Raw genomic sequence first — 9,146 nt, forward strand, 5'->3', positions numbered from 1 at the left:
CCTTCTTGTTTAGTATTTTCTAAAGGGCACAGATGTCGGGTGGAGGACTGGTGTGTGGATCCTAGCTGGGTCACTTATCAGTGTGTATTCTGGCCAGTTACTTAACTTTATAAGCCTGTTTTTCCAACTATAAATTGGAGTGCTGTTGACCTCCTTTGGTTAATGTGAAGAATAAATGATTCTATGACCCTTAGTACCAAGTAGGTTCTTAATAAATAAAGTGTTTTTTTGTTTGTTTGTTTGTTTGTTTGTTTGTTTTACTGTACAATGCTGTTATTTATGGCTTTCCTTTTAGGCTTGTAAAAAATTCCTTTTTTATGTACTTCCTGGCCAACTTGTTGATGACATCAGCCTGTTCCATTGTACCTTGGCACTGGAAGGAGCTTGCTTGATTTCAAATGCAAAATTGAGAAAGAGAGATGAAAGAGAGAGGATATGGACCCTTGGTTTATAAGTCCTTTACAATTTGCAATTAACTTGCATTAGCCATGATATTGGAAAATGAGAGATATTTATGCTTCAGTAACAATTGTAATCATTTATACTTGCAAGCAATATTTATTATACACAAGCATCCACTGGGCTTTGTGTGTAAAGTAGTACCCACTGGTAAATTAGTCAATAAGAAGAAATGAAGAGAAAAGCTTCTGAGCCACCAAAATAGATGTTGCAAAGTTGGCAATTCACAGTTCATGAGCTTTGCTCATACCTGAGCCTTCAGAATCTCACTGTCTATTTACTCACTTAAAGCATTGATTTGGGCATATGGACCCCCTTCCTATGAGTAAGTAAATTAGAAAGAGGTGCTGGAAGCAGGCATGTTAACAGCAGCCAAAGGGTTCTTGTCTAAGAGCCTGACAAAAAGGGAGGAAACAGACAAATAGATGCAAGAACTCAGTAAGAAGACAGACTCATAGATGCAGAGAACAAATGGGTGGTTACCAGAAGGGAGGGTGTTCAACGGGGTGGGGAAAGTAGGTGAAGGGGATTAAGAGGTACAAACCTTTAGTTACTAACATATACTGTGTTCATACATATGTTCAACTGATCCTCATAATAGCCTCATGAGGTACATATTATTTCTTCAGGTTTATAGTTGAGGAAACTGAAGCACACAGAGGTTAAATAACTTGTCCAAGACTGCACTGTCAAAAAGTAAAAGAACCCATATTTGAAGCCAGGTAGTCTGGTTCTAGAGTCACGCATTTGACCACGGTGCTCTACTCTGCAGGGCTCACTGTTAGATCCTCTTGGGTGAAATAAATTTTCTATTGCAATGTTAAGCTTTTAAAAGGTATAAAAACTTCCAAGAACATGCATGAAAACTCTTATGTTACTATAAAGGATGGAAATTTGTCATATAAAATGTTTTAAAAAATCAAAAGCAAATTCAAGAATTGTTTTTAAAGTGAGCAAGCAGTTGAAGGCTATCAAAAGTGACCATATTAAAAAAAAAAAAAAAAAAACCAAACCAAAAAATGACCATACAGTTTTGAAAAAGAGCCACCACAACAAAAACCTTTTGAGATGAAAAATATAATTGGTAAAATATGGATAAATTGAGTTAATATTTGTGTAGTGGCAAAACTATCTTCAAGCATTCGGACAAAAAAAGACATTTTCAGGTAACAAAAACTGATAGAACAAAGTTGGAAGACACACTTCTTGGTTTCAAAACTTACTACAAAGCTACAATAATTGAGACAGAGTGATACTGTCATTAGAGGAAACATACAGAGCAAGAGAATAGAATTGAGAATCCAGAAACAAACCCTCACTTTTATGGTCAATTTCCAACAAGTACCAAACCCATACAGTGGGAGGAAGAAGCTTCATCAGGTGGTGCTGAGTCAACTGGATGTCCACATACAAATGAAGTTGGATCTCTACCTATATACGAATACATAATTAACTCAAAGTGAATCAAAGGCCTAAATGCAAATGCTAACACTATAAAAACTCTTAGAAGAAAATAGAGATGAAAGTTCCTGACCTTGAGTTAGGCAACAGTTTCCTAGATACAACACCAAAAACATAAGCAACCAAAAACAAATAAGTAAATTGGACCTTATCAAAATTAAAAACTTGTGCTTCAAAGGACACAACCAATAAAGTGGAAATATGACCTATAGAATAAATATTTGCAAATCAAGCATTGATAAGGGCCTAGTATTCAGAATATATAAAGGACTCTTACAACTCAACAGTAAAAAGACAACCCAATTTTAAAAAGGGGGTGCTACAGACTGAACATCTGTGTCCTCCCAAAATTCATATGTTGAAACCTAATCCTTAGTGTGATGGTATAAGGAGGTGGGATAATTGGGAGGTGATTAGGTCATAAGGATGGAGCCTTAATTAGTGGGATTAGTGCCCTTAAAACAGAGACTCCAGAGAGTTCTCTTGCCCTGCCCACCTTGCATCTATGAACCAGGAAGTGGACCCTCACCAGACACTAAATATATCCGCACCTTGATCTTGGGCTTCTCAACCTCCAAAACTGTAAGAAATACATTTCTGTTGTTTATAAGCCACCCAGTCTTTGATATTTTTTTATAGCAGCCCAAATGGATTAAGACAATGAGCAAAGGATTTGAATAAACATTACTCCAAATAAGATATACAAATGACCAAAAAGTAGGTAAAAATGATGCTCAACATCACTAGCCATTAGGAAAATGCAAATCAAAATAGTGGATGTGACTTCACACATACTAGATGGCTGTAACTCAAAAAAGCAGGAAATACCCAAGAGGCGACAAGGATGTAGAGAAATTAGAACCCTCATACAGTGCTGGTGGGAATGTAAAATGATACAGCTGCTATGGAAAATGATTTTGCAGTTTCTCAAAAGTTAAACATAGATTTACTATATGACCACAGGACCTAGCAATTCCACTCTTGTAATACCAAGAGAATTGAAAAGATATGTTCATACTAAAACCTGTCCAGGAATGTTCATAGCAACATTATTCAAAACCAGCAAAAAATGGACATAACTCAAATGTTCATCAACTGATTAATAGATAAAACATGGCACATCCATACAATGGAATACTATTCAGCCATACAAAGTAATGGCACAGCAATGAATGCTACAATATGGATGAACCATGAAAACATGAAAAGAGCCAGTGCATATTGTAGGACAGCATTTATATGAAATGTCCAGAATAGGCTAATCCATAAAGATAAAGTAGTTGCCAGGGCCTTGGGGGAGGAGGGATAGAGTGACTGCTAATGGGTATGGAGTTTCTTTCTGGGATGAGAATATTCTAGAAATAGACAGTGATGGTGGTTTTTACAACTTTGTGTTTTTAAAGCCATTAAATTGTATACTTTAAAATGGTGAATTTTATGTTATATGAATTATATTTCCATTTTAAAACCTGATAGTTCTACCAACAATGGCCCTTCACAAAAATATTTCTAGAAGATATTCTTTAGGAAGAAGAAAAATTACTTTAAAAGCAAGGCTTGAAGTGATAAACATGTAAATATATCTAAATAAACATTGTATAAAATAATAAATATTTTGAAGGGCAAAAAAAGGAATTATTGTTTGAGGGGGTTTAACTGATACTGTTTACTTTTGATTTTGTTAGAAATGGTATGTATGATAAAAATTAAAGAGAAGGCACTAAAAGAATAGAAAAAGTATAAAACTCAAATCAATATAAGGAAACAAAACTGGAATAAGAAAAATATTAGTCAATCCAAAAGTTGACAATAAAAGTGATTTTTTAAAAATCCACCAGGTAAATGGTAAAAACAAGTCCAAATGTAATTGTACGCACCATATGTAGTATTCACTTGAATCACTAAAAAGCAGATTGTAAGTTTGAATAAAATAAGCTAATATTCAGCTATAATGCTATTTACAAGAAATATCTTTAAAAAGACACATCAGCTTAAAAGTAAAAAAGATAAAAAAGACATTCTGAGCAAATACTAACCAAAAGAAAGTTGGGAGCTATATTATTAGACAAAATAGGCTTTAAGACACACACACACACAAAACATTACGGGAACAAAGAACATAACTACATAATAAAAGATTCAACTTACAAGAAGGCATGACACTTCAATACATAATGAGCATCTATTAAAATAGCCTCAAAATATATAAAGCCAAATAGAAGACTCACAGGGAGAAACTGAGATGTGCATCATCTAATGGATGATTTCAACACACTTCTTATTTATGGAACTAAACAAGTATCAGTTAATGGTCTTATATAGAGCCCTGCACCCAATGATTAGAAACCATATATATATATATATTTTTTTTTTAATTGCACATAGAAGCTACAAAAGTTGACCAAGTACTAGGTCACGAAGTAATATGACAGATTTCAAAGAATGGGTACCACATAGATCTCATCTGATGTATCTAATGTCCCCTGATACTTGGTCATGAAAAACTAAACTCCCAGTAAACTCACTGTTGGACGGCAAGCCTTGTAGTAACCCAGCTCAAGAGCCTGGAGACAGTGACAGAGACATTAACAGTTTGTTGGACAGGGGATCTTACACGGCCAAAACAAAGGGTCCTGGAGCTACACCCCACCTTGTACGGACACCGCAGCAATCTTCGCTACTCAGGGGAGAAGGAGGTACCATGTACAGGAGGAATCAAAGTCAGGTTGACTCATTGCAGGGAAACCAGCTGCTGGGGCAGTGGGCAAGCATGTAGATAGTTACTAATTAAGCCCTATAATTAAGAGGATTGGATAGTCATGAGAGTGAAGCAGGGCCTGGATGAGCAGGGGATGGACAGAAAGCAAGAGAACAGCCACCTTCAATGGCCTGAACACACACCCACAATGATCTGCTCACTGTCCTACTGAAGTATTCACCTCTGGGGCGTCTTCTCAACGCTGAGAATTGCACCACCTCCCTCACAACCATGACTGTATAATAAGGCTGCCCTTTATACCCTACTCCCCACTATGGCCACTGTTGATTGGTCTAGAGGTGGGGCCCCAATTCAAAATGAGCCAATCAGATTCTCCAAGGAATCCAGGCTTCCATCAGGGCTCTTCATTAGTTTGAAGAGATGGCCACCTCTTCTGCGAACGCTGGGGAACAGAGAAAGCTGATCTGCAAAGAAACCAGGGGTTCCTGCAGAGAAAAGAGACCACATAGTGAGAGGGAGACTGAAAAACAGACTGACTAGAGAGAGGGGCTTAGAAAGAGAGGGAAACGGAGTCAGAGAGACAGTTTGAGAAATAGAGCACGTAGAGCAAGTCTGAGTTAAACTGTCAACAACGAAATAAAATTCAGACTTGACGAAATTTAAATAAAAATTTTCTCTGCCTGTTTGGGCCTCCTTCCTCCCCTTTAGTATGTATTGTGCATCTGCTTAACTAGCCCTTCTTAGGAGATAACATTCCTTTTTAATCTCATAAAAGGTCACAACGACTTAGGAGGTAACCTTCCTTCTTATCTTTTAAGGGGCCGCAATGACCCGTGAACCATGCTTTGAACATGTAGATCTGGATTGTATAAACATCAGTAATACATCATTTGACGTGTAAACCTTCGTCTCTAAAACTTATATAACTGTGTTTTGACCTTTAACAGGCAGAACAGTCCTCGCAGCTTTCTGAAAGACTCCCAGGTTATAATCCTCAGGTTGGCTTGAATGAAATTTTCCACTTCCTTCTTAGATCAACTATTAATTAATTTTTTTCATCGACATATTCGTGGTGCAGCTGGCAGGATAGCAGAGATACTCTCCAGAGGACACTTGGAGTCTACCCCTAGACTGGCACTTGGTACCAGCATAGACCCATTGAGCCCCTCTGTCTTCTCGGTACTCCTTAGGTGTTCTGGTGAGCTCTCCTGATATCTGGACCTCATTGCTATTAAGTGATGATGCCCTAAATTTTATTCAAGCTGTTTTTACTTAAGACTTGGAGTCTTAAGGGGCACCCACTGGTGAATTTCCTAGGCAGGGACCTGGGGGGTTTGGGGCAGGAGGCCCAGGGAAACATAGATGGCTGGGTTTCTATTAAATTTGGCTTAAATTAAAAAAAAAAAAAAGGTTGGTACATGGTGTGAACAAAACATTTGCTATTTTGAAATGAAGGACAATTAGTTCAGCTCCAAAGAACAAGTGACATCTGATTCTTCTAGCCACAACGTGTTGTCAGGTGACTGAGGGTCAATCCTCATGACTTGCAGCGGTCCTACAGGGGAAGCCCACTACAACCAACAAGTAAATACTGCTTATCCGGGGACACACGATATAAAAACTGATCATCTTGTACACCGAGCACCCACAACCTTTTTAGACTGTCAGAGACATGTAACATAGTCAACCAACCCAAGGGTAACTCCTTGGGGAGCTACACTCTGAAGCAGCACACATCCAATCCACTGCACTGTCCTCAGAAAGTTGTTCATATTGTATCTCTTTTCTGAATTAGGCTACCAACTTGATGATGAGAAATTGTGCCTCAAAGGCCAGACAGCTCCCAGACAGACAGCAAAATAAAATTGCTAAGGGCAATCCAATAAGAGCCTTGGAGAGGAGAACTCCATCAAGGTAACCTAGGAGTACTAGACATGGCAACTGGCCACAACCCAGTAATTGGATAGATTTTTTTTTTTTTTTTTTTTGAAACTTACAAATGATTGGGCCCCAGGAAGAAATACATTTGGATCATAAGCAAAAAGTGTGAGCAATTGTCTAAGTAATTAGCGTACAGGCCTGGTCCAGCAGCTTGTGTCAGCTGTCTACTTCAGATGTCATCTTCTTGTCCTGGTCTCATAGGTAGTGTTGGTCTTAGTTAGTCAAAATCAGGAGTCAGAAACAGGAGTTGCAGCTGATTGAGGAGAGGAGGCCTGATTTGGTCCCTTTCAACGTGGCTGTAAGGAGTCCTTTATCTGATGTCTTTTCCAGTATGCATAATCTCCTGGTTGCAGGTCAGGGCACATCTGATCTTCATCCAAAGATAGGTTACTATGATAAGCTTCAGAAACAAACTTCACAATTATGTAGCATGAGCAACAAGGAGCCATCTGAGTAGTGAGTCTTTGGCAATAAATATAGACCTCAATTAACAAAACTAGAATTTAATATCCACTGAAACATAATTTTTTCTCTCTAAAATTACTCTCATTTCTACCAAGTATAGTCAAATTAAGACTAATTTGTTTGCAAAGTAAACCAGGTTTCAGTAAACGTGGCCTGATTATTTACATAAGTATAACTGATCACACAGGCTCTTTTAAGTTGGCTGTGCTGGAAATTTTTACAAGGAATCTCAGATTGAACTTTTAAAAGACCTCTCAAGGGCATGAAAGCCATGCCAAGGGCTTGTCATAGACTCTGCCTACGATATCTATAGATTTGGGTGAATTCTTCTCCTTTTAAGATCCCCCAAATATCTCGAGACTCCTACACCTGTTAGGAAGTAGTCTTCTTTCTTTGCCCAGTAAAGCTGCTGGGAACCTAACAGTTTCCAATTTCTGGAAGCATCAGATAGAGAGAAATATAAATGTTTCACTTCTACTTACAAAAATATAATTTACCAAATTGCTATGTCCTAATTAACTTGAGGGGAAAACCAGAGAGTGATGGCCTAAATTCTGATGACTTTATAGTTTTGGGTTTTGGCCTTTCCTGATGTCTGTTGGCACCTCTGTAACTTGTAACCAGAAGCCTTCAAGTGTGCAGTCCCACCTCTGCTCCTTGCCTGAAACTCCAGTCCCTCTGCCTGAAACTCCTGTCCTGCGCTGCCTCCATCTTGGCTTATCTAAATCCTCTCAGTCTTCCAAGACTCTGTCCTTGTCCTGAGATCTTGGTGACATTTTTCTCTATCAATCCAGTGGCTAGAGCTCTCCAAACTGTAGAGAGCATTCTGCCTGGAGAAATTCCGTGGTTGGAAGCAGAAGCAGCCTGATTGGTCCCTCTCTCTTCCTACCTGTGCCCTTCCTCCCTGCCATCTGGGGTCCATCTTCTTACAGCTCACCCTCAGTAACTGGGTTATCAGCCAGGGTACAGCAGGCTAAGATCAAAACCCTGGGGCTTTTCTGAAGTGAACGCTTTGTCCATCCGGTGTGCAGAGTTTCCACAGCGGAAGGGAACACCCGGTGAATCATCAGCTATTGGGTAAAGCAAAGGCATCGTGGAAACTGTGCTCTTAGCCTCACTGAAAATCATGGAAAGTACTTTAGAGATGGTTTAAATTCTAAACTAGACCAACTCTTTCATTTAAATTTTTTCCTATTTACTTATAATGGAGGTATAATTTACGTATAACATTGTATTAGTTTTAGGTGTACAACCAACCCCTTCATTTATAGGTGAGGAAAATGACCGAAGTCACACATGGGGATGGGGTGCTTAGCCAGAGATATTTCTAATTGATTATGAACAGCAGGGAGCACAGCTGTCTTTGGATGCAAGACGCTTAGAAATTAGATGTGATGAGCTCAACTCAACAGTGTTTCCTTATCTAAAAGAGAGTTATTCCCCTCCCAGCCTCCACCCCCTGATTTTGCATAAGCTGTGTCTTCTTGTGCCCCTTGCTCCTAACAGTCACACCTTCAGCAAGCCAGCTCCTAGGTATCATTCAGACTTCAAATTAAATGTTGCCTCCTCTGACCACCACCCCATTGAAGTCTGGTGCCACGATGTGTAGTATATGTTATATACTCATGAAGGCCTGTCTACTTGCACACGTGGCTTTGCATAGAATAGGCACTCAATAAATATTTGATGAGTGAGGAAAAAAGTCAAGTACCAGCCGCTGCCTGCTGGAGTCCATTTATTCAAGCCCTCAACGGAGAACAGAAAGGGAAGGCCATGGGCTAGGAGCCTAGTCAGCCCACCTTTCCCAGCGGCCTCTTTTGGTGAGTTTGAAGGGACCTGGATGGTCAGGATGAAGCAGCACCCACTCGCTCCTGAAGCAGCGAGGCATCTGTGCTACAGAGAGCTGACCACTGACCCCTTGGCAGGGGCAGTCAAGCCCTCCCGATCAGTCAGTGGGAGCTACTCCCTGGGAAGTGCAGTCTGAAGGTGGGTCAAGGAGCAATCACAAGGCCACCAGGCCCCAGCCCTGCATATGCTCACTGTCTTATAGGTCATAGGGATGGGTGCTTAGCCAGAGATATTTCTAATTGATTATGAAGAA

This window comes from Camelus dromedarius, chromosome 5, assembly GCF_036321535.1.
Source record: "Camelus dromedarius isolate mCamDro1 chromosome 5, mCamDro1.pat, whole genome shotgun sequence".
Lineage (NCBI taxonomy): Eukaryota > Metazoa > Chordata > Mammalia > Artiodactyla > Camelidae > Camelus > Camelus dromedarius.